Here is a 26,767-nt window from a genome sequence, read left to right on the forward strand (position 1 = left end):
AAGGATCTGGAGATGAGGAGATTATTGAATCTGACTGGGCCCTAAACACTCTAACATATGTCCATATAAGAAAGGTAGAAGGAGATTAGGCACACAATGGGGAGAACACACTGTAAAAACAGAAGAGATTGGGGCCGGCGCCGCGGCTCACTAGGCTAATCCTCTGCCTTGCGGCGCCAGCACACCGGGTTCTAGTCCCGGTCGGGGCACTGGATTCTGTCCTGGTTGCCCCTCTTCCAGGCCAGCTCTCTGCTGTGGCCAGGGAGTGCAGTGGAGGATGGCCCAAGTATTTGGGCCCTGCACCCCATGGGAGACCAGGAGAAGCACCTGGCTCCTGCCATCGGATCAGCGCGGTGCGCCGGCCGCGGCAGCCATTGGAAGGTGAACCAATGGCAAAGGAAGACCTTTCTCTCTGTCTCTCTCTCTCATTGTCCACTCTGCCTGTCAAAAAAAAAAAAAAAAAAAAAACCAGAAGAGATTGGAGGAATGCAATTATAAACCAAAAGCATCAACAATTGTCGGCAGCTACTAGAGACCAGAAGTCAGTTAAGGATTCTTCCCATGATCCCTTTAGTAGCATGGAGGACCCCTCGATTTTGAAGTTCTGACCTCCAAAACTTTGAGATAATGCATCTTTATTGCTTTATGACTCTAACACTGTCATTTCTTATAGGAGCCACAAGAAACTAACAATCTAGAGAAGGAAAATTCAGGCCATCTGTGTTCCAAGAAGTGGGAGTGAGGTATGATCTCGTCACAATACTTAAAGTATCTGAAAGTTTAAATTTGGCTCCATTCAATTTTGGAATAGAAATGGCTGCATTAGAGAAAAACAGCCCTTAGGTGAGTCCCATATTCCAGCATCAATTCACCAGGGTCTAAATGTTGCCCCCAGGAAGCTTCTACTCTCTTCTACTCTCAGCAACACACTTGTCAATTTTCCCTTTCCCTCCCTGGGCCCTGCTGATAGGATTTTCAAATCTTACACTTGGTAAGGCTCTTAATCTTAATGCTAAAATGTATACCAACCCAGAAACAAGTTGCTGTGCTTATGCAACTCTGCCACTAACCAACGTAAAAATTAGTTGAGACTCTTAATTTCTGGTTCATTGCCTACAAAAAGCAAGAGAAGAAGGATGGAAAAGAAATGGGGAAGGAATGAAGGAATGGAGAGAGGGTCGGCGGGAGAGAGAGATTGCTTCATGTTAGGTGAAGTATAATGAGATTAGATAAAGTTACTGTAGTAACACCTGTTGGAAATCTGTAAGGAAACTAATTTTGCTTGTCAAAAGTACCTCACAGTGAAAGGAAGTGATGCCATGAAGCCATTAAAGTGCTCTACACAAGAAAATCAGAAAAATTTTGTTTTTGATCTGGTGAATAAGTAGGATTAAAAGAAAGGGAAAAGAGATAGAGAGTTTGGAGGTGGAGATGTGAACAAATTACAAGGAAAATGTCTACTGGGAAATGACACTAACCCCCTCTTCTCTAAGAGCAATAGACATCAGGCCTCATATTGTCCTCGTCCTGCTCATTTGCCCAGCATAACAGGCACTCGCAGGGTTATTTTTCTGACCTTCTTCCCAGCACACTAAAAAGATGAAATTAAGGTTGATTTTAGGTCCAACAATGGAGCAGCTATTGTGATCTGAGGTTGCAAACTTAAATGATAAAACCAGGATAGCTGGGCTTTAATGCCCTACCCATCCTCTCATACTAGTGATAGCTAAGCTTTTCTTCAAAAGGAAAGAGCACACCAGCAATTGTACATTTAACCATTGTGGTAGTAAAGGCTGAAATGCAAATAAGTTCCAAACTGTGATTCCTCAATATGTAACCACTGTACGGTACAGAATGGAGGTGCAAGAGAAACTGGCATAACTGACAGAGAGGGAAAGGTTTCCTCAGGAGGTCAGAGAGTATCCAGAGAGGCATCTAGGCATGGAATGAAGATTCACAAGGCGCCCAAATTTGTTCCTACCTATAGATAGACAAGGCACAAAGAAGCCACCAGATGTGAATTTGGAAAACATCTGCAGAACATGGCTACTTCTCACCACTTCCATCACCACTGTTCCCAACCATGCCACCATCACCTGTATGTGAACTCTGCTGTCGCCCCACCCCAGACCTGATGACTTCTTGCCTAGCCACTCTCAGGTCCATTCTTAACATTGCCACTGGCGGGATATTTATTTATGTCAAGTCATGTTATTCCTCCATTTAAATTTCTACAAAATCATTCCACTTCACTCCTAGCAGAAGTCAAAGTGCTTAGAGGGAACTATGAGAACCTATTTGGCCCCCTCTCCTACCATTTTCCACATTCATTCGCTCACATTAGCCACATTGACCTCATTACGATTGTTCAAACCTCCTGCCTCAGCCCCAGTCGAGCTGTAGCTTTCACCCTTCCCTGGAAGCCTCTCCCGTCCCAATTCATCCCCTACATCCATTGGCTGTGCTATTACCTTCTTTGAGTACCACTCCTATATCTCACCCATAAATGAGGCTTCCCTGACCACCAAATGAATGCTTTTGCTCCTCTCCATTCCCTGTACTTCCATTCCCCTCCAACTCTTCTAGTTTTTCAGCATTCCTTGCATTCTAAAATGTTGTATAATTTATTTGATTTATTGACCATATTCCTTTACCTCCAACCTCTGGGAATGTGAACTTCCATAATGTCAAGGTTCTTTATTTCATTAACAAATCTATGTTTCTGGCAATTAGTGGGTACTCAAGAGGGTTGAATTTTAGTCTGTAAGACTGATGATTAAGATAAATGCGTTAAATATTTAGAATGTTATGAAGTATTAAGTGTTAAGGAGATAAATAAAAGCAAGCAAGCATGCTACAACTGATTAATATATCTTTCAAGAACGAAATAAGATAGTACATAAAAGTGTTCAGAAAAATATAAGGCAATGGTTGAAAATTCTACACCTTTTAAAATTGTAGTTTTCCCTGTTTTTATTTTTGCTCAAAGTGAGTTGCAGAACATGTACCATTTGGCTGCCTCAGACTTACTGCCTATATGGCTGTGGATGGGTTCCCTATTCACTACAGACTCTTGGCTCAAACCCACAAAGTGCAATCCTTCCTATGGGCAGATGTGCATGCTTGCCTGTCAGATGCAGCAAGCAGGACCTCAAGCGCATTCAGTGGTTCCCAGTAACCCCTGCATGGCAGCAGAATGGGAGAGCTGGAGCCAAGTTTGCCACAACAGCTGAATTCCATCACCCTGGCGAGTCCTGGGGCATTTAACGTTGTCAGTGAAGAGTGAATCTCCAAATAGCTTTGCTCATACAGGGGAGTATTATTTAGTTACAGAATTTAAGACTATTGATTTGTTTCCTTTAGCTTCCTCCAAAGATAAACTCTATATGCAGAAAATCAATTTTGGGAATTCTGAGCCTATCGTATGTAACTTCCAACCCACTCAAACTTCTTCCCAATCTACTTGCTGGATAAGCTCCCCTCAGAGATAGAGGTGCTACAAGATGATAAAGTCTTTATTGGTGGGGGGGGCAGAGCCAAGATGGCGGAATAGTGAGGGCGCGCACCGATAGTCCGGGAAAATTTAGTTTAATAAAGGGGAGTTACAGTAGCCTCAGAAAAAAGAACCAGGAAAATATTGCAGAGGAAACTCTTCTGGAATGAGTGGCCGTGAATCGGAGGACCTACTGGGAGAACAAGGTCGCCCACCACGCGGAAGCCGAGCCGCGGGACTGAGCCGCGGAAGCCGAGCTGCGGGACCGAGCCAGGGAAGCCGCAGGGTCTGCGCGCCAGTGCTCGAAGGGGAGTGCGTGCCACACAGACAACAGCGGGGAGACTTGGGACGTCCAGGGCTCTGAGTCCACACATCGGCGCTGGAAGGGGAGCGGACCTGCGTGGAGAGCGTGGGAGCCCACAGTTCGGGACACCAGCGGCAGACTCAACACACCAGCGCTGGAACGCGAGGTGAGCCGAACCTCAATAGCCCGAGACACCGGCAGGCAATCGGAGAGAGGAGACTAGAGGGAACGACCCCGGGGGGCGGAGGGGCGGAAAGTTCACCAGGCTAACTGGAAGAGAGAAAGAGAGAGAAAAACAAAAGGTGACTGGTACGGACACGGGTTTCTCTCTCTCCGCTCACCTCTCAAGGGCGAGCAAGACAAAGAGCAGGCGCCATCTTGGACATACGTCATAAGCAGAGCGACCTCAGGTCTGCACCGGCCCTGAGCCTAGCAGAAAAACCTGACTCTGGGCGGGGCGAATTAACAGGAGATTAGGAGCTAGTAAATTTGTGGTGCTACTGAACTGAGACTGTGAAAAAAGAGACGGTGGGGGAGAGAACTCACGGAATTCACGTGAGCACTCTCCAGAGACGCTACAATTCCGTAACTTTGGCAACCCAGTGGGAGACTGAAGGAGAATTTGAGCCCACTCTGAGGGCCGAACAGATTCCCTGTGTGGTCCTTGGGAAAGAGCTTCCGATCTCTGGCTCCTGTGGGTATATCATTTGCCTGCTAACTACCTCCAACTTCGTTCAGCTGTGCAGAATAACTTCCCTTTTGAATCAAAAAAAAAGAAAGAAAGAGAGAGAGAGAGAGGTTTACCACGCCTAACCTGGGAGTGTCACCTTTGGCACACCAAACAGAGCTCTCAGGCCACACCCATCTCAAGCCCTAAGGCTCCATCAAAAAGAGATAGTCCACTTAATCTAGAGTCATAGTATAACAAGAAAAAGCACCACAGTGAAGAAACCAAATATCTCCAATATGCCAAATAACAAATGCAAAAACCAAGGTAATAAAAACAAGGAAGTCACCATGACGCCCTCAAATGAAAAAGACACCCCAATTCAAGATTATGAAGATGATGACATAGAAGAAATGCAAGAAGCAGATCTCAAAAAATTGATAAGAACATTAAGAAGTTCTCAAAAACAAATTCTTGAACTACAGAAATCCTTAATGGTTTGAGGCACTAAATAATTACAGTGTAATTATCTTTGGATGCGTTGTTTGAGCAAGATATAACCTTTTGTTTTAAACCACTGAGAATCCTTTGGTTGGTTGTTATCAACCATTGGAATCAATAACAGTGACGTGGTTTGCTCATACTAATATTCCAAATAAAGTCACAGTTCTATTTATTAGCAGATAGTAGTATTCCCCACTTGACAGTTAGGAAGCCTACTACTAAGGAATGTGATATATCTAATGATGAGAGATTACATCATTTTTAAAAAGATGAGAAAATTTACACTGTTATATGAAACAGTGAAAGTGTCCAGTATTTATCCTGGGACCCTGATTACCAAGGAAGTTACTCTGAGAAGTAGGATAGACTATCTCTGAAATATCTTCTGACAATATCACTGGAAAATTTCCTTCAAATTTTTCTTTTTTTTTAACTTTCTTTTTTTTTTAACTTTTATTTAATGAATATAAATTTCCAAAGTACAGCTTATGGAGTACAATGGCTTCCCCCCCATAACTTCCCTCCCGCCCACAACCCTCCCCTTTCCCTCTCCCTCTCCCCTTCCATTCACATCAAGATTCATTTTCAATTCTCTTTATATACAGAAGATCAGTTTAGCATATATTAAGATTTCAACAGTTTGCACCCACATAGAAACATAAAGTGAAAAATACTGTTTGAGTACTAGTGTGGGGAGCAATCCGGACTAGACTAAGTTACTCGAATTAAGACTTATTCTATGCATCTGTTCTCCCACAATATGGCGCTGGGAGAGAAGTAAACAGCTTCCGCACAGCTGCCTCCAGTTCAACCAATTAACTGTAGGACTTGCTCCTGATTGGAGAGCAGCGTACTCGGCGTGTGGGCGGCCGAGTTAGGATTGGCGGAGGAGGACTATAAAGGAGGAGAGAGACGGCATGCACCAGGAACATCTATGGGGAACATCTAAGGGAACCTGTGTAGCCCCCGAGAAAGCCGGCCGGCGGTGTGCCGCTCCCCTGCGAAAGTGGGGAATGCGGCCAGGGGGAACTGCCCTTCCACGGAGGTGGAAGGGATAGTAGCCAACCCGGGAAGAACCAGCAGCAAACCCGGGGAGGGTCGAGCAGACGAAAGAACAGCGCAGGGTCCTGTGTCGTTCCTCCACGAAGAGGGGGAGCGACAACTAGTTATAGCATTAGATCACAATGTACAGCACATTAAGGACAGAGATCCTACATGAGGAGTAAGTGCACAGTGACTCCTGTTGTTGACTTAACAAATTGACACTCTTGTTTATGGCATCAGTAATCACCCTAGGCTCTTGTCATGAGTTGCCAAGGCTATGGAAGCCTTTTGAGTTCACCGACTCTGTTCATATTTAGACAAAGTTGTAGTCAAAGTGGAAGTTCTCTCCTCCCTTCAGAGAAAGGTACCTCCTTCTTTGATGGCCCATTCTTTCCACTGGGATCTCAGATCTCACTCGCAGAGATCTCTCATTTAGTTGTTTTTTTTTTTTTTTTTTTTTTTTTTTTTTTTTGCCAGAGTGTCTTCGCTTTCCATGCCTGAAATACTCTCATGGGCTTTTCAGCCAGATCCGCATGCCTTAAGGGCTGATTCTGAGGCCAGAGTGCTGTTTAGGACATCTGCCATTCTATGGGTCTGCTGTGTATCTCACTTCCCATGTTGGATTGTTCTCTCCCTTTTTTATTCTATCAGCTAGTATTTGCAGACACTATTCTTGTTTATATGATCCCTTTGGTTCTTAGTCCTATCATTATGAGTCCCAATGATCAAATTTTTCAAGAAAGTGTGACACTACTCTGTTTAATTTTTATAAATTCAAGTAATGGAGAAGAAAATGAAAAATATTTTTATTGTTGTATATATTATTGCTTCAGTAGCTCTGAAAGTGACCATGGAAGGAAGCAACACCACCTGGTCCATCATCCACCATAATAAGAAGAGCAACAATGCTCACTGAATGGCAGCAGCATCCTGATGAAATTAGCCATAAATGGGTGGCAGCCATTAACACCTTCTATAGCCGAGTAAAAATTGACACCAGTGTCTATGTTGAATTTAATTTGCTCCAAGAAGAACTAATGAACTATGCCAAGATACTGCTGGAGGTGGGTGAAAAAAAAAAAAAAAAAAAACCTTGGAACCCAGAAGTTCCACCATGGAAGCTCATACTCAAAATAGAATTTTCTTATCACAGTAATTGTGAATCAGATTCTTGACAGTCATACCCCAAACTGAACTGGGAAAACAAGGATTCATGTAAAAGATGTTTAAAGAATCAACCAGAACTATCTGGAATTATATCAAGTAATCAGGCACAAAAGTTTAAATGGATTTATGCATTCATTGGATCTTTAAAAGACACCCTTTAAAACAACTACTTGGAAGCTAAGCCGGTCTTCCCCTAAATGGGAAATATCAGTATCACTAGGATACCATAAAAACTAAAGTCATGAGATGCCATATGAAAACGTTTGTTAACTTCAGTAGCACCTTTATTTATAGTTTCACAGTATTCTTGTCTGAAGTTTCTGTAATACTCAGAGATTATCATCCAAACACCAAGCACACACTACAAACAGCTGTAGACCTCTCAACCCCTTCAGTCTATGTATTGCTTCAGGGGTAGAAATGGGTCTAACATCTAGAACAGTCATTCCAGGAATAATCTCTGAGCTATAGCTCCCACCACAGCTCACAGGCAGCAGTCTGAATCTGTTTCACTTTAATCAGAAGAGATAGATGGAATGGAGCCCACTTAGTTTGTGGCTGCCAGCCCTCATCGTCTCCCTCCCACAGACACACATACAGGAAGCCTGGCAACTCCATTCTCCCTTCCTGTCATTCTCACTAGGCTAAGGAGTAGGCAGATGCATGAGGGAGGGGGAAAGCAAAGGCTGCCAATACACTTGCCACATTTGGAGTTGCCACTACAGACCCCCCACCCCAGTGCCCAGCATTCTTCAGGTGCTCTTACTTGCTCCAAGACAGAGAAAGCAACCAATCAAGGTCTCCAACAAGAAAGGCAGCCCCCAGCAACCAGGGCTTTATTTGAAGCAACAAGTAAACGAGATCATGTTACCTTGATTAGATCCTCTTATCTTTGAAAGAGAGAATTGGAAATTAGGCAGCATTTTGCTCTAACCTCAGAAAATCTCCCTGAGTGAGTTCAGAGATAAGCAAGGAAGAGTGAGTGGAAGATAAAGTGAGAGAAGCAAGGGAGAAGATAAATTTAACACTGATGTACTTTTCAAGGGTCCCCAATGGAAAAAATCCCATTGTGGGGCAGTGACACATGCCCAGGCAGACAAGTTTAATTGGCAAGACAACAGACAAACTTGAGATCATGGTCTACTTCCCTCACTAATAGATGTCCCAAATGCTCCCAGCACAAACTGTCAAAACAAATCTAGCTTTCTCCTGACTTTTGTTGATAGGTGATAACACTTAACTCAACCAAACAAATTATGAGTCTATTCTAGCAATGTAACCTCCACTCCGCCAGCAATCAAAAATGTCCAGAGCAGAATCCTCACCCCAAACACACATTTTACACAGTGATGGATATGGCCTTCAGTTAAGTGACATTATGCAAGCCAGATGAGCAGTTCAAAGTTCTCACCTGGAGCTACAGAACTGTCTTTTTTAAATTTTTCATGCACATATATTTTATGTAGATGTATCTAACTGGAAAATATGCATAACATATTACAATGCATGTAACATAATATTATATCTAACCAGACAATTATGCATCTTGCACTTAAAAGGTTTACAGAATAGTAAAAGAAGGCCAACCATTAGTTAGGCCAACATTATAAATGCTATGATAATTTGTTCTTAGTGTAATCCAAAACCATAAGGCCATGGTAGTATTATTCCAAACAGCCTAAATTTATCCCTGGTATGCAGGGACTGTTCAACATTTGCAAATCAATCAGTAGGTACTTCACATTAACAAACTGCTGAACAAAAACCATATTATCATCTCAATAGATGCAGAGAAAGCTTTTGACAAAATACAACACACTTTCATGATGAAAACTCTAAGCAAATTGGGTATAGAAGGAACATTCCTCAATACAATCAAGGTAATTTATGAAAAATCCATGGCCAGCATCATGGGTAAAAACCGGAAGCATTCCCACTGAAATCCAGAATCAGACAAGAATGTCCACTTGCACCATTGCTATTCAATATAGTCCTGGAAATTTTAGCCAAAGCCATTAGACAAGAAAAAGAAATCAAAGGGATATTAATTGGGAAGGAGGAAGTCAAACTACCACTATTTGCAGATGACATGATTCTATATACAGGGCATCCAAAAGACTCCACCAAGAGACTATTGAAACCCATAGAAGAGGTTGGTAAAGTAGCAGGTTACAAAGTCAACAGACAAAAATCAACTGCCTTTTTATACGCAGACAATGCCAAGGCTGAGATTGAGCTTCTAAGACCAACCCCATTCACAAGAGATACAAAAAAAAAAAAAAAAAAAAAAAAAAACACACACACACAAATACCTTGGAATAAATTTAACCAAGGATGTCAAAGATCTCAACAATGAGAACTACAAAACATTAAAGAAAGAAATAGAAGATACAAAAAAAAATTGAAAAATCTTCCATGTTCATGGATTGGAAAAATCAATATCATCAAAATATCAAAATATCCATTCTTCCAAAAACAATTTACAGATTCAATGCAATACCAATCAAAATACCAAAGACATTCTTTTCCAATTAAAAAAAAGGATGCTGAAATCTGTATGGAAACACAGGAGACCTCAAATAGCTAAATCAATCTTATTCAATAAAAACAAAGCTGGTGGCATCACAATACCAGATTTCAAGATATATTACAAGGCAGTTAAATTCAAAACAGCCTGTCACTGGTATGAAAATAGATGGATAGACCAATGGAACAGAATAGAAACGCCAGAAATCAATCCTAACTTCTACAACTAACTTATATTTGACAAAGGAGCTAAAATGAATCCCTGAAGCAAGGACAACCTCCTCAACAAATGGTGCTGGGAAAACTGGATCTCCACATGCAGAAGTATGAAGCAAGACCCATACCTTTCACCTTACTCAAAAATCCACTCAACATGGATTAAAGATCTAAATCTATGACCCAACTCCATCAAATTATTTGATGACATTGAGGAAACCCTGTAACACATTGGCACAGGTAAAAAGTTCTTAGAAAAGATTCCAGAGGCATAGGCATTCAAAGCCAAAATTAACAAATGGGATTACATGAAATTCAAAGTGTTTGTATGGCAAAAAATCATATGGGAAAGTTAAGAGGCAACCAACAGAATGCGAGAAATTATTTGCAAACTATGTAACTGATAAAGGATTATAACCAGAATATATAAAGAGCTCAAGAAACTCCACAACAACAAAACAAACAACCCAGCGAAGAAATGGGTAAAGGACTTAAAGACATTCTTCAAAAGAGGAAATCTAAATAGCTAACAGACACATGAAAAAAATGTTCAGGATCACTAGCTGTCAGGGAAATTGCAAATCAAAACCACAATTGTCGCTCCCCGTCTTCGTGGAGGAACAACACAGGACCCTGCACTGTTCTTTTGTCTGCTCGGCCCTCCCCGGGTTTGCTGCTGGTTCTTCCCGGGTTGGCTACCGACCCTTCCACCTCCGTGGAAGGGCGGTTCCCCCTGCCACTTTCCCCACTTCCGCGGGGGAGCGGCACACCGCCGGCCGGCTCTCTCGGGGGCTGCTCAGGTGTTCCTCTTAGATATTCCTGGTGCATGTTGTCTCGCTCCTCCTTTATAGTCCTCTTCCACCAATCCCAACTCTGCTACCCACATGCCGAGTACGCTGCTCTCCTCCAATCAGGAGCAGGTCCTGCTGTTTATTGGTTGAACTGGAGGCAGCTGTGTAGAAGCTGTTTCCTCCTCTCCCAGCGCCATATTGTGGGAGAGCAGATGCATAGAATAAGTCTTAATTCCAGTAACAGTATAGTCCGAGTTGCTCCCCACAACAATGAGGTTCCACCTCACCCCAGTAAGAATGGCTTTCATACAGAAATAAAAAAGCATCAAATGTTGGTAAGGATGTGGTGAAAAAGATACCCTAATCCATTATTGGTGGGAATGTAAACTGGTAAAGCCACTATGGAAGACAGCATGAAGATATCTTAAAAAATCTGAATATAGACATACCATATGACCCAGCCATCCCACTCCTGGGAATTTACCCAAGAGAAATGAAATCAGCATATTAAAGTTATCTGCACACCAATGTTTATTGCAGCTCAATTCAGAATAGCTAAGACATGGAATCAGCCTAAATGTCCATCAACCGAAGACTGGATAAAGAAATTATGGGATATGTACACTATGGAATACTACACAGCAGTAAAAAAAAAAATGAAATCCAGTCATTTGCAACAAAGTGGATGAATCTGAAAAACATCATACCTAGTGAAATAAGCCAGTCCCAAAGGGACAAATACCATACATTCTCCCTGATCTGTAAGAACTAATAGAGCACCTAAAATGGAATCTGTAGATGTGAAATTGACACTTCAAGAAGGGATAACTTAAGCTACCCTTGTCTTGACTGTCAAGGAATTGTTTTAGTTTTGTTTACTTTTCTTCATACTATTTGTTGAACTCTTTATTTAACAGAGTTAATCATACGTGTATAAATTCAATTGAAAATAGATCTCAGTAAAAAATAAGAGTGGGAATAAGAGAAGGAGGAGGAAATTCATAACTTTTAAGCTGTATGGTTCTGCATACTTTCCAAGAACTTACTTCTTAAGGGTACAGTTTAAAAATTTGTCATGGGTCCCCAAATCTCATTAAGCTTGGTGGTAAAAATAACATCTTGATTGTTAAAGTGATCATATTAAGTGTTACAGTGAACATATAGATAGGATTAAGTGTTAAAGTGATCATATAAATAGAATCAAGTGTCTGGTAATAATAATAGAAGCAAAGAGGTGAGAATGTTCCAACATGGGAAGCAGTACACACAGCAGACTCAAAGAATAGCAATCGCTTTAAGTAGCACTCTGACCTCAGAAGGCTTCCTGGTCAGGCTGAAAAGCCCATGAGATCATTTCAAGCATAGAAAGCCAAGACACTATAGCAAAAAAAATGTTCTACATGAAGGATCTCTGAGTGAGACTTCAGTGGAAACAGTGGCCATCAAAGAAGGATTTACTGTTCTCTGAAGGGAGGAGAGAACTTCCACCTTGCTTATGGCCCTGTCCAAATACTGATGGAGGTCTGTGGACTCAAAAGGCTTCCAAAGCTTAGGCAGCTCATGTCAAGAGCCTCGGGTGATCACTGACGTCATAGTGTTAATTATTAAATTAACAACAGGAGTCACTTGCACTAACTCTCCATGAAGGACCTCTGTCCTCAATGAGTTGGATTATGAGAGTTAACTATAAAACTAGTTCTCAAACAGTTTATGTGTGTGTGTATGTGTGTGCAAATTGTTGAAATCTTTACTTAATATAGAGTTGGTAAAAAGTTAATTGAAAATGAACCTTAATGGAGAATGGGACTGACAAGGGGAGAGGGAAGAGGTGGAGGGGTTGAAGTGTGGGTGGGAGGGCGTGTACGGTGGGAAGAATAACTATATTCCTAAACTTGTACTTATGAAATTTGTATTACTTAAAAAATAAATTAAAAAGCCCAAATGTGAAAACAACACAAATATCCATTTATTGACGAATCAATAAACAAAATACACTCATGCAAAGGAATATTATTTAGACATATAAATGAATAAAGTGCTGATATATGCTACCAAATGGATGACCCTGAAAAACATCATGCTATGTAAGAAGACAGACACAAAAGGTCACATGTTGTCTGAGTTGATTAATATGAAGTCCCCAGAATAGGCAAATGCATAGAGACAGAAAGCAAATTAGTGGCTGTCAAGAGTTGGGGGATGAAATGGAAAGAACAGGTCATCAAAGAAGGAGGTACCTTTCTCTGAAGGGAGAAGAGAACTTCCACTCTGACTACAACCTTGCCTAAATATGATCAGAGTCGGTGAACTCAAAAGGCTTCCACAGCCTTGGCAACTCATGACAAGAGCCTAGGGTAATTACTGATGCCATAAACAAGAGTGTCAATTTGTTAAGTCAACAACAGGAGTCACTGTGCACTTACTCCTCATGTAGGATCTCTGTCCTTAATGTGCTGTACATTGAGTACTAGTTGTAGCATTAAATCACAAACAGTATTTTTCACTTTGTGTTTCTATGTGGGTGCAAACTGTTGAAATCTTTACTTAATATATGCTAAACTGATCTTCTGTATATAAAGAGAATTGAAAATGAATCTTGATGTGAATGGGATGGTAGAGGGAGCGGGAGACGGGAGGGTTGCAGGTGGGAGGGAAGTTATGGGGCGGGGGAAGCCATTGTAATCCATAAGCTATACTTTGGAAATTTATATTCATTAAATAAAAACTAAAAAAAAAAAACAGAGTTGGGGGATGAAAGGAATGGGGAATGACTGCTTACTGCTATTATTTTTCATTGGGGAGTGATTAAACCACTCTCAAATCAGATAGTGGTAAAGTTTGCACTGAATTGCATACTTTGAAAGGCTGAATGTTAAGATAAGTGAATTATATCCGAAAAGTTACTTCAAGGAGAAAAATCTGCATAGCCTTTAGCAAACTTACCTGACCTATCTAGAACAGCTTTCCTTATGAAAGAGTATTTATTTGATATAGGAGGATCAATGCTTCAGAGTAAGAAAGACCATGACTTAGCTTCTTATGACATGATTTCCTAAAGCTGCAAATTAAGGTTCATATAATTTCATTATGAAGGTTAGAAATAAAATTTAAAATTATCTGACTAGAGATGCTCTACACTTACCTCTGCCTCAGAGAAGAACCAGAACAAAGGTGGGTCGGTGATTCCAGGAGCCTGACAGAGGGAAAACTTCAGTAAAGAAGGGACTAGAACTGCAAACAGCACAGACTTTGAAAGCCAACAGAAAGGGAGGAACCAAGCACACCACAGATCCTACTCAGGTTCCCTGGCTGCAGTGGGGGTGGGCAGAGTTGGGAGGGAAGACACCATCTTCCCTGGAAAAGAAGTAGAAAGCTGTAAGACTCCTACCATCAACACAGACCAGCAGCCTAAAAGCACACAGTGCTCTCTGGCTTTAAATCCAGTCTAGAGTACTGACTGGGCTCTGAATGACTACTTTGCTCCCTCACATTGCTTCCCACCACCTCTCAAAGCCCTAGCCCTGACCCACTGTGGTACAGTCACTGCGAAGCTCCATTTTGCCTTAGGAAAAACCAGGTAGCCCTGTTGCTATCGGAAACCCAGAGCTGGAGCCAGGGTGCTTACAGATGAGAGTAGGCCCCTCTGCATCCACAGTGGTGAGATTCCTGGGAATAGGCTTACTCGCTCTATGCAGTCTGGAGAACCTCCCTTCTGCTTCTGGGTGCTCTACACCAGCAACAGCTGATGCATAAGCCCAGAGGAAAGACCTGAGGAAGTGTCCCTGTGCATCTCTTAGCACAAGATGCTGGGTGACCAGGGCATAAGCCCTAATCAAACTTGCTTGCCTTGTGGGAACTGGGGCCATTCCCTTCTGTGTCCTTTAGCTCTTGGACAACGTCTCATCAGTACTACAGTCCCTGGAGTAACCCATGGCTCCATCAGCATTCTTCCATTTCAGGCTGGTGGCTGCCAGTCCACAATCTCCCAGAATAACTGGTACTCACCCTGTGGAACATGAGTAAGGACACAAATGCATCCTGAAACTCTAGGACTGTGACTGTTGGTTCTATTAACCCCAGGGACACCTGTGCCTCCCCATGGGCCTGAGGAAGGCTCTGTTTTCATTCCTCTACTCCAGGCCTGCACCTGCCCGTGCACAATCCCCCGTATGATATTCAGCCACCATGAGCGCCTTGGGTAGGGTCTTCTCCAAGTCCTCCCACTCTGAGACTAGGACTATTGGATATATGAACCACAGTCATTGGAGTTCATCCCCAATAGACCTCGGTAAGAATTCCACTGCATTATGCAGCTCTGGGTCTGTGGCTGTCTGATATATGTCACAGTGACACCTGTGCTTGCCCATGAGGCATGAGTAAGGTACTGTCTGCATCTCACTGATCCAGCTCACACAGGCTACTGTATAACCCCTAGCATTACCTGCAGGTAAAATTCCCTCAACACCCTGCAGCTTTGAGATCAGGACTGTTGGAGACATATTCCACAGAGTCATCTGAGACCTGGGAGAACCCTATCTGAATTCCACCACTCCAGACCCAAGCCTGCCAATGCACAATTGCCTGCACATGAAACGAGAGGCCATGGTAAGAACTCCCTTGCATCCTGCAGTTCTGGGAGCATGACTGTCTGCTCTGGAAGTCCAAGGAACGACTGTATCTGCCCTAGGAAACTTAGTGAAGGTTCTATCTCTGTTCTACTACTGTAAGCACCTGGTTACCATTGCAAAATGTCTAGCATAACCTATCTTGTTCCAGGAGATCTGGTCAAGGAAACTTCCTGCCTTGCAGCTCTGGGACTGAGACTATTAGTACTATATTCCTCTGAGTCACAGGAACCCACCCTGTGGATCCTAAGGCCGGCCCTTCCTGGATTCCACTGCCAGTGCATAACCCCTAGTTATAACCTATATTCATAACCACCAGTGCTGGGGCTAGGACTTTTGGTGCTATATTCCCAAGTATCACCCATGACCACCCAGCAAGAACTAGGAAAATTCTCATCCATGTCACACAGTTTCAGGGCCTCAGCTAGCAGTGCCACAAACCCCAGCATCACTCAGACTGGCTTGGTGGAACAAGAGGATAGTACCTCTCCTCTATATCCCACAACACCAGGAACATGGCTACACTCCTAACTAACCCCAGTGTGATCAACACTGAACGTTTTGGGGGAATGACGACATACATCTCTGGAGGCACGTCAAACTCATAGGAGTACCTCCAAGAACTGCTTCATACTAGACAACTGTGGTACTCATAGATAACTGCTAACAGTGATTACAATGGAAGAAATCAGAGTTATGCTTCTCAGCATAGAGAGTGAAAGCTGCATCAACCACCCAACTGACACATTTACAGAACATTTCATCCAACAACTACAGAACACACATTCTTCTCATCAGTATTTGGAACATTTTCTAAGATAGGCCATGCATCAGGTGGCAAATCGACTCTCAGCAAACATTAAAAATAAAAATCATACCATGTATCTTCTTGGAACACAAAGGAATAAAACCAGCAATAAGAACAGAACATGGGGCCAGTGCTGTGGCGCAGCAGGTTAAAGCCCTGGCCTGAAGTGACAGCATCCCACGTGGCCGCCAGTTCTAATCCCGGCTGTTTCTCTTCCAATCCAGCTCTCTGCTATGGCCTGGAAAAGCAGTAGGAGGATGGTCCAAGTCCTTGGGCCCCTGCACCCACGGGGAAGACCAAGAAGAAGCTCCTGGCTCCTGACTTCGGATCAGTGAAGCTCTGGCCATTGTGGTCATCTGGGGAGTGAACCAGCAGATGGAAAACCTCTCTCTCTGTCTCTACTTCTCTCTGTAACTCTTTCAATAAGTAAAATAAATCTTATAAAAAAAGAACAGAACATTTACAAATACATGAAAATTGAACAACACACTCTTGAATGACCAATGGATCACTGAAGAAATGTAAAAACTCTTGAAACTCTTGAAACAAATTAAAAGAAAAAAACAAAATATTAAAATCTGTGATACACTACACCAAAGTAATACTAAGAGGGAAGTTCATAGTCATAAGTGCATTCATTTAAAAAATAGAAAGATTTCTGGGTCGGCATTGTGGTAGAATAGGTGACATCGCTGCCTGCGATACCAGCATTCCATATGGGCATGAGTTCATGTTCCAATTGCTCCACTTCCAATCCAGCTTCCTGGTGATTGCCTGAGAAAAGCAGTGGAAGATGGGCCAAGTGTTTGGACCCCTGCCATCCTTGTGGAAGACCCAAATGAAGTTCCTAGATCCTGGCTTCAGTGTAGACCAGCCTTGTTCATTTCAGCCACTTGGGGAGTGAACCAGAAAGTTGAAGATCTCTGTCTCTCCTTCTCTCTCTACACAACTATTTCAAATAAATAGATCTTTTAATAAAAAAGAAAGGTTCAAATAAACAACATAACAATACATCTCAGAAATTTGGAAAAGCAAGAACAAGCTGATCCCCAAATTAACAGGAGGCTAAAAATAATAAGCATGAAAAGAAATAAATGAAACTTTAAAAAATGTAGAACAAAATGAAAATCTTGTCTTTTAAAAGATAAACAAAATAGACTAAGCTTTACCCAGATTAGCAAAAAGGAGAGAAAAAAATAAAATTAGACATGAAAAAACAGATATTACATCTGATACTACGGAAATACAAAGGATCACAAAACTAAATGCTAATAAATTAGAAAACTTCAAAGAAATGAATAAATTCCTGGATATATACAACCTAACAAGAATAAATCAAAAGGATATAGAAAATCTAAACAGACTCATAACAAGTAATTAGATTGAACTAGTAACTATAATTGAATTTTTTCCATCAATGAAAATTCCAGCATCTCATGGATTTATGACTGAATTCCAAAAAGTAAGAGTCAAAGGGATCACATAAACAAGACTAGTGTCTGCAAATACTAACTGATGGATTGTTCTCTCCTTTTTAATTCTAACATGGGAAGCAGGACACACAGTAGACTCATAGAATGTCAGGTGCCCTAAAAAGAACTCTGGCCTCAGAATCAGCCCTTAAGGCATGCGGATCCAGCTGAAAAGCCCATGAGAGTATTTCAGGCATGGAAAGCCAAGACACTCTGGAAAAAAAAATGACCTAAATGAAAGATATCTGTGAGTGAGATCCCAGTGGAAAGAACGGGCCATCAAAGAAGGAGGTACCTTTCTCCTAAGGGAGGAGAGAACTTCCACTTTAACCATGACCTTGTCTAAATAAGATCGGAGTTGGCAAACTCAAGAGGCTTCCATAGCCTTGGCAGCTCATGACAAGAGCCTAGGGTAATTACTGATGCCATAAACAAGAGTTTCAATTGTTAAATCAACAACAGGAGTCACTGTGCACTTACTCCCTATGTAGGATCTCGGTCCTTAATGTGTTGTACTATGTGAATTAACAGTATAACTAGTACTCAAACAGTACTTTATACTTTGTATTTCTGTGTGGATGCAAACTGTTGAAATCTTTACTTAGTATATACTAAATTGATTTTCTGTATATAAACATAATTGAAAATGAGTCTTGATGTGAATGGGATGGTAGAGGGAGTGGGAGATGGGATGGTTGTGGGTGGGAGGGAGGTTATGAGGAGGAAAGCCACTATAATCCAAAAGTGTATTTTGGAAATTTATATTTATTAAATTAAAGTTTTAAAAAAAGAACAAGCTACAACACTTTTTAAACAATTCCAAAAATATTGAAAAGGATAGAACTTTGTCAAATATTGTTTATGAAGCAATTATTACTCTGATACTAAAACCAAACAACAAAACTCATAAGAAAAAAAAACTAGAAACCAATGTTCATTATTTTAAAAAATTCTCAAAAATTATTGAACCAAATCCAACACTGAATCAAAATAATCCTACATCATGATCAAGTCAGATTTACACATGGGATGCAACAGTGGTTGAACGAACAAACTCATTTCGATAGAAGGCAGAACAAAAATCACATGATCATCTCAAATGATGTAGAAAAAGCATTTGACAAACCTTAACATCTCTTCATGACATCACAACAGTAGCATTTTTAAATATCAATAATGATCTTGCTGAAAAGTAATTTAAGAAAGCAACCCCATTCACAACAGCTTCAAAATCTTCTAAATAGTTAACAATACATTTAACCAAAAAAAGAGGAAGCTTTCTACAATGAAACCTATAAAAATTGATTAAATAAATCATGAAAGACTCAAAAATGCAAAGACATTCCTTGTTCATGGATTGGAAGAATTAATATTGTTAAAATGTCTATATTACTTAAAACAATGCAATTCCTATAAATATACTGATGATATCTTTCACAGAATTAGAGAAAATAATCCTAAAATTCTTAGGAACAAAAAATACCCAGAATAGCCAAAGTATTCCTGAGTAAAAGAAATCAAGCTGGAGGCATCACAATACCTGATTTCAAAACATATAATAAAGCTATAGCAATTGAAACAGCATGACATTGCTCTCCTCAAAAAGCCAATACATAGATCAATGAAACAGAAGAGAGAGCCCAGAAATTAACCCATGTACATAAAGTTAACTGATTTTTGAAAAGGTGCCAAGAAAATGCATCGGAGATAGGATAGTCTTTTCAATAAATGGCACAGGCAAAATTTAATATACATGTGTAAAAGAACGAGATTAGATTTCTTCTTCTCACTATATATAAAAATCAACTTTAGTTGAATGAAAGACATGAAACTAGGAAAGTGCTAGGAAAAAACAAAACAAAACAAAAAAAAAAAAAAAAAAACAGGGAAACACTTCAAGGCATAGACATAGGCAATGATTTTATTTTTTACCACAATCCCTAAAGCACAGGCAATAAAAACAATACTAGACAAATGGATTATATAAAACCTGGAAGCTTCTTTCTGCTCAGCAAAGGAAACAATCAAGAGAGTGAAGAGGCATTCAATAGACTGGTAGAAACGAATTGCAACTGTCTTATCTGACAAAGGATTAATATCCAGAATAGAAAAGGAACTAAAAATGGGGGAAAGAATCTAGAAAAGGACCTGAATAGACAGTTCTCAAAAAATAGCTACAAATGACAAAAAATATGAAAAAACGCCCAATCTTACTTAAGCATCAGGGAAAGGCAAACCAAAATGGCATTAAGGTATCACCTTTTCGTTGTTAGAATGGCTTTTATCAAAAGTCCAGAAAGTCACAAATGCTGGTGAGGATGTGCTCAAACAGGAACTCATACATTGTTGGTGGAAATGTAAATTAGTACAGCCACTATGGAAGATAATATAGAGATTTCTTTCAAAACTAGAAATAGAGCTGCCATATGATCCAGCAATCTCACTACTAGATATTTATCCAAAAGTCATGAAATCATGGTAACAATGAGTTAGCTATTCCAACATGTTTATGCAGCACTGTTCATACTAGCCAAGATATTGAATCAAAACAGATGTCCAACATCAAATGAAGAAAATGTGAAATATATATTTACATATATATAAAACACCTAAACACACACACATATATACATCTACATACAGTGGAACACAATTCAGCCATAAAAAGAATGAAATCCTGTAATTTGCAGTAAAATGGAACTGGAGAACATCATGCTAAGTGGAATAAGCTAGACACAGAAAGCCAAATACTACATGTGCTTCTTATAGGTCAGAGATTAAAAATATCAATCTGAACAAAGGTTGATGATTGCTAGAATCCAGTAGGGGTGGGAAGGAGAGAGGCAGTTTGGATCATGGGTACCAAATGAGAGATCAAAGGAAGAAGTTGCTAGTGTTACAGAGAATAGTGTGGAGGTAATATATAGTTCATAATAACCTAATATATGTTGTATGAACAAATAGAAGAAAAATATGCTAAGCCTCCAATCAAAGTAATTTTACAGGAGGAGAAATGTTGATTGTTTTGATCAGTACAGGTTGTACACACATGTTGAAATGTCACACTGTGGTCCATAAGTATGTACAACTTTTAGGAAAAAAAATTAACTATCTGTCATCAAGTAGGTTTGCAATAAACAACTGCCTATCAATTTTACAGAATATTTTACTTTGGGAGGTTCATAGCCTGAATAAGACTTCCCTAATCCTCCAGGCTGGCAAAACAGTTTCCAACTGTGTGGTGTTCCATTGGTGTGTTAAGTAGTTTTCTCTACCACCCAAATGCAAAGCAGAACTGTGATAACAGGAGCAAGTATACAGGAACCCGTAAAACAATAGGGACTGCCTCCTCAATATCATAGGACAGCACTAAACTGTCATTTCTTCCTAATTTATGAATGCATCAGTCCATCCTTGAGATGCCATAACTTGTATACTGTTGTGATTTAATATCTTTCATTTTATTTCCTGCATTTTGGAGATTCTATACTTGGAAAATTAACTGAAAAATTGAACTGCAAGAACTAAAAACCTCACAGCTTCTTCATCCTGGAATGACACTGATCAATTGCAATAAAGACTGTAGATATATTGCAATTGAATGATGAACCAAATAGATACACAGATTTTTCTTTCAAATATAGACCATATAAAAAGGGAAAGTATGTTTATACTTCAGTGATTATGTTTCCTAAATATTGCATTATGCATCAAAAAGCCAACATCAAATATAACCTTCATTTGAAACTTCCTTATAGAAAACGTATTTAGCTGGCGCCGTGGCTCACTAGGCTAATCCTCCACCTTGCGGCACTGGCACACCAGGTTCTAGTCCCAGTTGGGGCGCCAGATTCTGTCCCGGTGGCCCCTCTTCCAGGCCAGCTCTCTGCTGTGGCCAGGGAGTGCAGTGGAGGATGGCCCAAGTGCTCGGGCCCTGCACCCCATGGGAGACCAGGAGAAGCACCTGGCTCCTGCCATCGGATCAGCGCGGTGCGCCGGCGGCGGCAGCCATTGGAGGGTGACCCAACGGCAAAGGAAGACCTTTCTCTCTGTCTCTCTCTCTCACTGTCCACTCTGCCTGTCAAAAAAAAAAAAAAAAAGTATTTATCACAGTGAATGTCACAATTCTAGGCATCCAGTGGGAGCTCAGTAAATCCTTACTGCCTTACATAACAGATTAGTATCTGGCCAATAAAGAGAAATGCCTGTTATATGGGTTGTTCTCTCCTACTCAGGGCAAGACCCTTCTATGATCTGTTTCTTCTACAACATTTCTACCACTCTGCCACCATTTACTGAACTTCCTTCACATTGAACCTCATGGAGTACTCTGTATTCTTTCTTGCTCGTATATACTTGCTGATGTTCTTCTTTTGCCTGAATCTACCTTTCCCCATTTCTCTAGTTGGTTTTCTTTTACACATCCCCAAAGATTCAGCTCTATGTCATATTTCAGGTAGCCATGTTCCACCTCTAAGTGTGGTGAGCAGCCCCTCACACAACCTTGTCAAGTAAACTATCACACTGTGCAATTATTTCTACTCTTCCCATCCTAGACTGTTAGTTCCTAGAAGGTGAAGCCACAGCTTTCACTTATATATTGCTGTCTTCTAACACAGTGCTAGGCATTGAATAAATGGTAACAGAGTGAGAGAGTGGGTGAATACATTAAGTCATAATTGCATTCTGCAGTTAACTGTAATTATTACAGACCTCAAAATTCATCAGAATTTTAAAACTTAAAGTCAAATGATTACATTTGATGAGAAAAACCATTAACTTTGCTGAAATAAATCTCAGCGCTATTATCATATGTAATTTATAGTGAAGTTAATCCAACTCGTAATGATATGAATAATTGCTATAGTGTCATAAATTCATTGGGCATATAAGTTAGACATTGAACATAAGCAAATATAAATAATATTACTTTTCTTTAAGCCAAATAAATCATTTTTGGAATCCACTGAGGAAAGAGAGGAAAGGAACTGGACAGAGAAGGAGGCTGTTCTGCCAGGTTCCTTAATTAGCAACTAGAGTTCATCCTAAGGAAGGAGCATCTACTTCCCTATACTTTCAAGAGCTAAGAGCCACAAAATGTCCTTATTCCTATGTCCTGGCTAGTTTATCCACTAATTTTAATGCTTCTCCAGGAAAAACTAGCAAAATATTGGTCATTTCTTTAAATCTTTTTCCCCAATCTCTCTCCCAATCAATCTCTCAATGGACTTTACTCTCAGAAGCTCAAGACTTAAGTGTGCCCAGGTAGCATTCAACTGCTGAAGAAGAGACAGAGAAGTCCATTCTACTACCATAAGTGGGACAGTTACCTAGCTGTATTGAGTTAATCTAGCATCAGAGCAATTAATCATAGAAATCCTAGAGGAAGCCCATTAACATTTGCCTTTCTAAGTAAGAAACCCAGGAATATGGAATAAAATCAAAACATCATGTTGCTCTGCCCACTTTCTCTCCCAGATAAAGATCACAATCATATGCTGGTTAGTTTAATTTCCATGTGTAATTGACTTACTCCAACCCCAAATGTTAGTTATTACTATGGAGAATCCGAGTGCATGGCAATTTGGTCAAGGTTGTATTTCTAACAGTAGTTGTCTCCCAGCAAAGAACTAGAAAGTTATACTGGATTACAGATGCAATAAAGAGAGAAGCACAGGAGTTGGGAGTTTGGGTTGTCAGAGCAAATACACTGTTCCCTGACCTCTTGGAGGGCATGAAGAGGAAACTTAAATGTTGGGAGAGAAGCAGAGAGAGACAGTAAAGAACTGGACTTTCTCCCTCTTCATTCAGGTTTAATAAACAGAAGATAGCAAGCTGTGATCTTGTAGATTACCTAGGGGCCACTTGATGAGTACATATCGATTGTTTGGCAAAAAGTTTTGTCACATTAAGAAATATGAGGGTCATAAAAATGAACCAATCAATGGATTTAGTCTGTTTAATAATACCTTAATACATTTCAAATTAGACTTAGATAACTATGACTTTTCCATATTTCAAGTATATTCCATTCTTTCTTAATGTGTTAAAATATAATTTTAGTAAATATGGTTTACAGAAATAAAATTCTTTATTGCATATTAATTGTGGGGTTTTTTTTGCATTCTTCCTATTAGCCTGTGATGGTCATTTTATTTAGTTCATTTAAATTATTTTTAAGTCACTAATGCAAGCTTGATATTTGGTGTATAATTTGGACTCCAACACATCTTAATTCATTTGGGATCCAATTAAATTATTTTGATATTCCAAAATGCTTAACTTCCACTCACTCACCATTTCCCTTCCAGCAGCTAATCTTAAATTTATCTACTTTGCAATAGAGGAAGTCAGGTCAATTAAATAAGGTACTTGAAATGTAGTCAAACGAATCTGCTCTGCTCCCAAATGACATTCCACTTTGCATGAACTTGGACTCATAACCAATCCATCTGTGTCTCTGTTTCCTCATTTGATAAAAAGAAGCACTACTATAATCAGTGGTCTTATTATTCCCTTGGGTCAAAAGAAAGACACTTGGTAAAAATTTTATTAGACTGAAAACTCTTTGAGAGCCACATTCATCCCTTAATACTGCAAGCACAGTCGTCCACGTCAAATCCGATACTCTAGAGGGCAGATCACATTGATCAGCTTTTTGCCTACTTGGTTTGCTTTATAAGACAAGAAAAAGCTCCTTCAAGTGAGCTATCTACAAATCTTCATTACACAGTGCTTCTGAAGAAAACCGTGCTCAATTAGGCACATATAACCCATGTTTTGTTCTGCTTTGTAAATAGTAAGAACGTGAGAAGTCCACTGAGCAATAGCAAAGATTAGCTCATTAGGTAAGACAGAACCCTGGAAAATATGCCACATTCTATATTCTTCTCTGGAGCTTTGTTCTTCACATTTGTTTATTAAAGGCTCCAAGAAGCCTAGGTTTAAAAAATCATGTCTAACTTCGATTTACATCACAGTTCCCGAATTTATTGTGCCACAAATCTTTTTATATAGATTAATAAAAGACATCCTGAAAGCAAACTTTGAGAAAATAAAACATGAATCAAATAGTTAGAGATGGACTACATTGAGAATTTTTTTTTTCCAGGCAGAGTTAGAAAGAGAGAGAGAGAGTTATATAGACAGTAAGAGAGACAGAAAGGTCTTCCTTCCGTTGGTTCACTCCCCTAATGGCCGCAATGGCCGGCGCTGCGCAGATCCGAAGCCATGAGCTGGTCACGCATGCGGGTACAGGGACCCAAGCACTTGGGCCATCCTCCTCTGCCCTCCTGGGCCACAGCAGAGAGCTGGACTGGAAGAAGGGCAACTGGGACTAATACCCGGTGCCCCAACCAGGACTAGAACCCGGGGTGCTGGCGCCACAGGCAGAGGATTAGCCAAGTGAGCCACAGCGCAAGCCTACATTGAGAATTTGAACATTTTCTGGCAGCTTAACATGAATACACATTTTACAACATTTTTTATTTTCTAAAATTTTACATTATTATTTACATTATTTTATAGAACTAATAAGTGTTCTTCAAAATATTTAAATCACAAATAAGACCCACAAAAAGCTAAAAATCATTATAATCCACCTCCCAGAAAAACATCAACTTGGAAAATCCAGATGTTTTGTGTGACTTTGTGTAAGTTTTCCTAATCTGAAAAAGAGTAAAGTGTATCCACCAAAAGTTTATAGCAAAACTCATGTGTAGGCCGGCGCCGTGGCTCAACAGGTTTATTTAAAAGATTTGTTAAGGGAAGTAAAGGGAGACAGACTCCAATACAACAGTACTGGGGGACTTCAATACTCCACTCTTAGAAATAGACAGATCAACAGGACAGAAGATCAACAAGGAGACAGTAGATTTAAAGGACACTATAGCCCAAATTGATCTAACAGATATCTACAGAACTTTTCATCCTATACAGAAAGCATTTACATTCCTCTCAGCAGTACATGGAACCTTCTCTAGGATTGACCACATACTAGGCCATAAAGCAAGTCTCAGCAAATTCAAAAGAATTAGAATCATACCATGCAGCTTCTCAGACCACAAAGGAATGAAGTTGGAAATGAGCAACTCAGGAATCCCTAGAGCATACGCAAACACATGGAGACTGAACAACATGCTCCTGAATGAACACTGGGTCATAGAAGAAATTAAAAGAGAAATCAAAAATTTTCTGGAAGTAAATGAGGATAACAACACAACGTACCAAAACTTAGGGGACGCAGCAAAAGCAGTGTTAAGAGGAAAGTTTATATCAATAGGGGCCTACCTCAAGAAATTGGAAAGGCACCAAATAGATGAGCTTTCAATTCACCTCAAGGATTTAGAAAACCTAGGGCCGGCGCCGCGGCTCACTAGGCTAATCCTCCGCCTAGCGGCGCCGGCACACCGGGTTCTAGTCCCGGTCGGGGCGCCGGATTCTGTCCCGGTTACCCTCTTCCAGGCCAGCCCTCTGCTGTGGCCAGGGAGTGCAGTGGAGGATGGCCCAGGTGCTTGGGCCCTGCACCCCATGGGAGACCAGGAAAAGCACCTGGCTCCTGGCTCCTGCCATCGGATCAGCGCGGTGCGCCGGCCGCAGCGCGCCGGCCGCGGCGGCCATTGGAGGGTGAACCAACGGCAAAAGGAAGACCTTTCTCTCTGTCTCTCTCTCACTGTCCACTCTGCCTGTCAAAAAAAAAAAAAAGGATTTAGAAAACCTACAGCAAACCAGACCCAAATCTAGTAGGAGAAGAGAAATAATTAAAACCAGAGAAGAAATCAACAGGATTGAATCCAAAAAAAACATTACAAAAAATCAGCCAAACGAGGAGCTGGTGTTTTGAAAAAATGAACAAAATTGACACCCCATTGGCCCAACTAACTAAAAAAAGAAGAGAAAAGACCCAAATCAATAAAATCAGAGATGAAAAAGGAAACGTAACAACAGACACCACAGAAATAAAAAGAATCATCAGAAATTACTACAAGGACTTGTATGCCAGCAAACAGGGAAACCTATCAGAAATGGATAGATTCCTGGACACATGCAACCTACCTAAATTGAACCAGGAAGACATAGAAAACCTAAACAGACCCATAACTGAGACAGAAATTGAAACAGTAATAAAGGCCCTCCCAACAAAGAAAAGCC

The sequence above is a fragment of the Oryctolagus cuniculus genome, chromosome 1 (assembly GCF_964237555.1).
Source record: "Oryctolagus cuniculus chromosome 1, mOryCun1.1, whole genome shotgun sequence".
In the NCBI taxonomy this organism is placed as follows: domain Eukaryota; kingdom Metazoa; phylum Chordata; class Mammalia; order Lagomorpha; family Leporidae; genus Oryctolagus; species Oryctolagus cuniculus.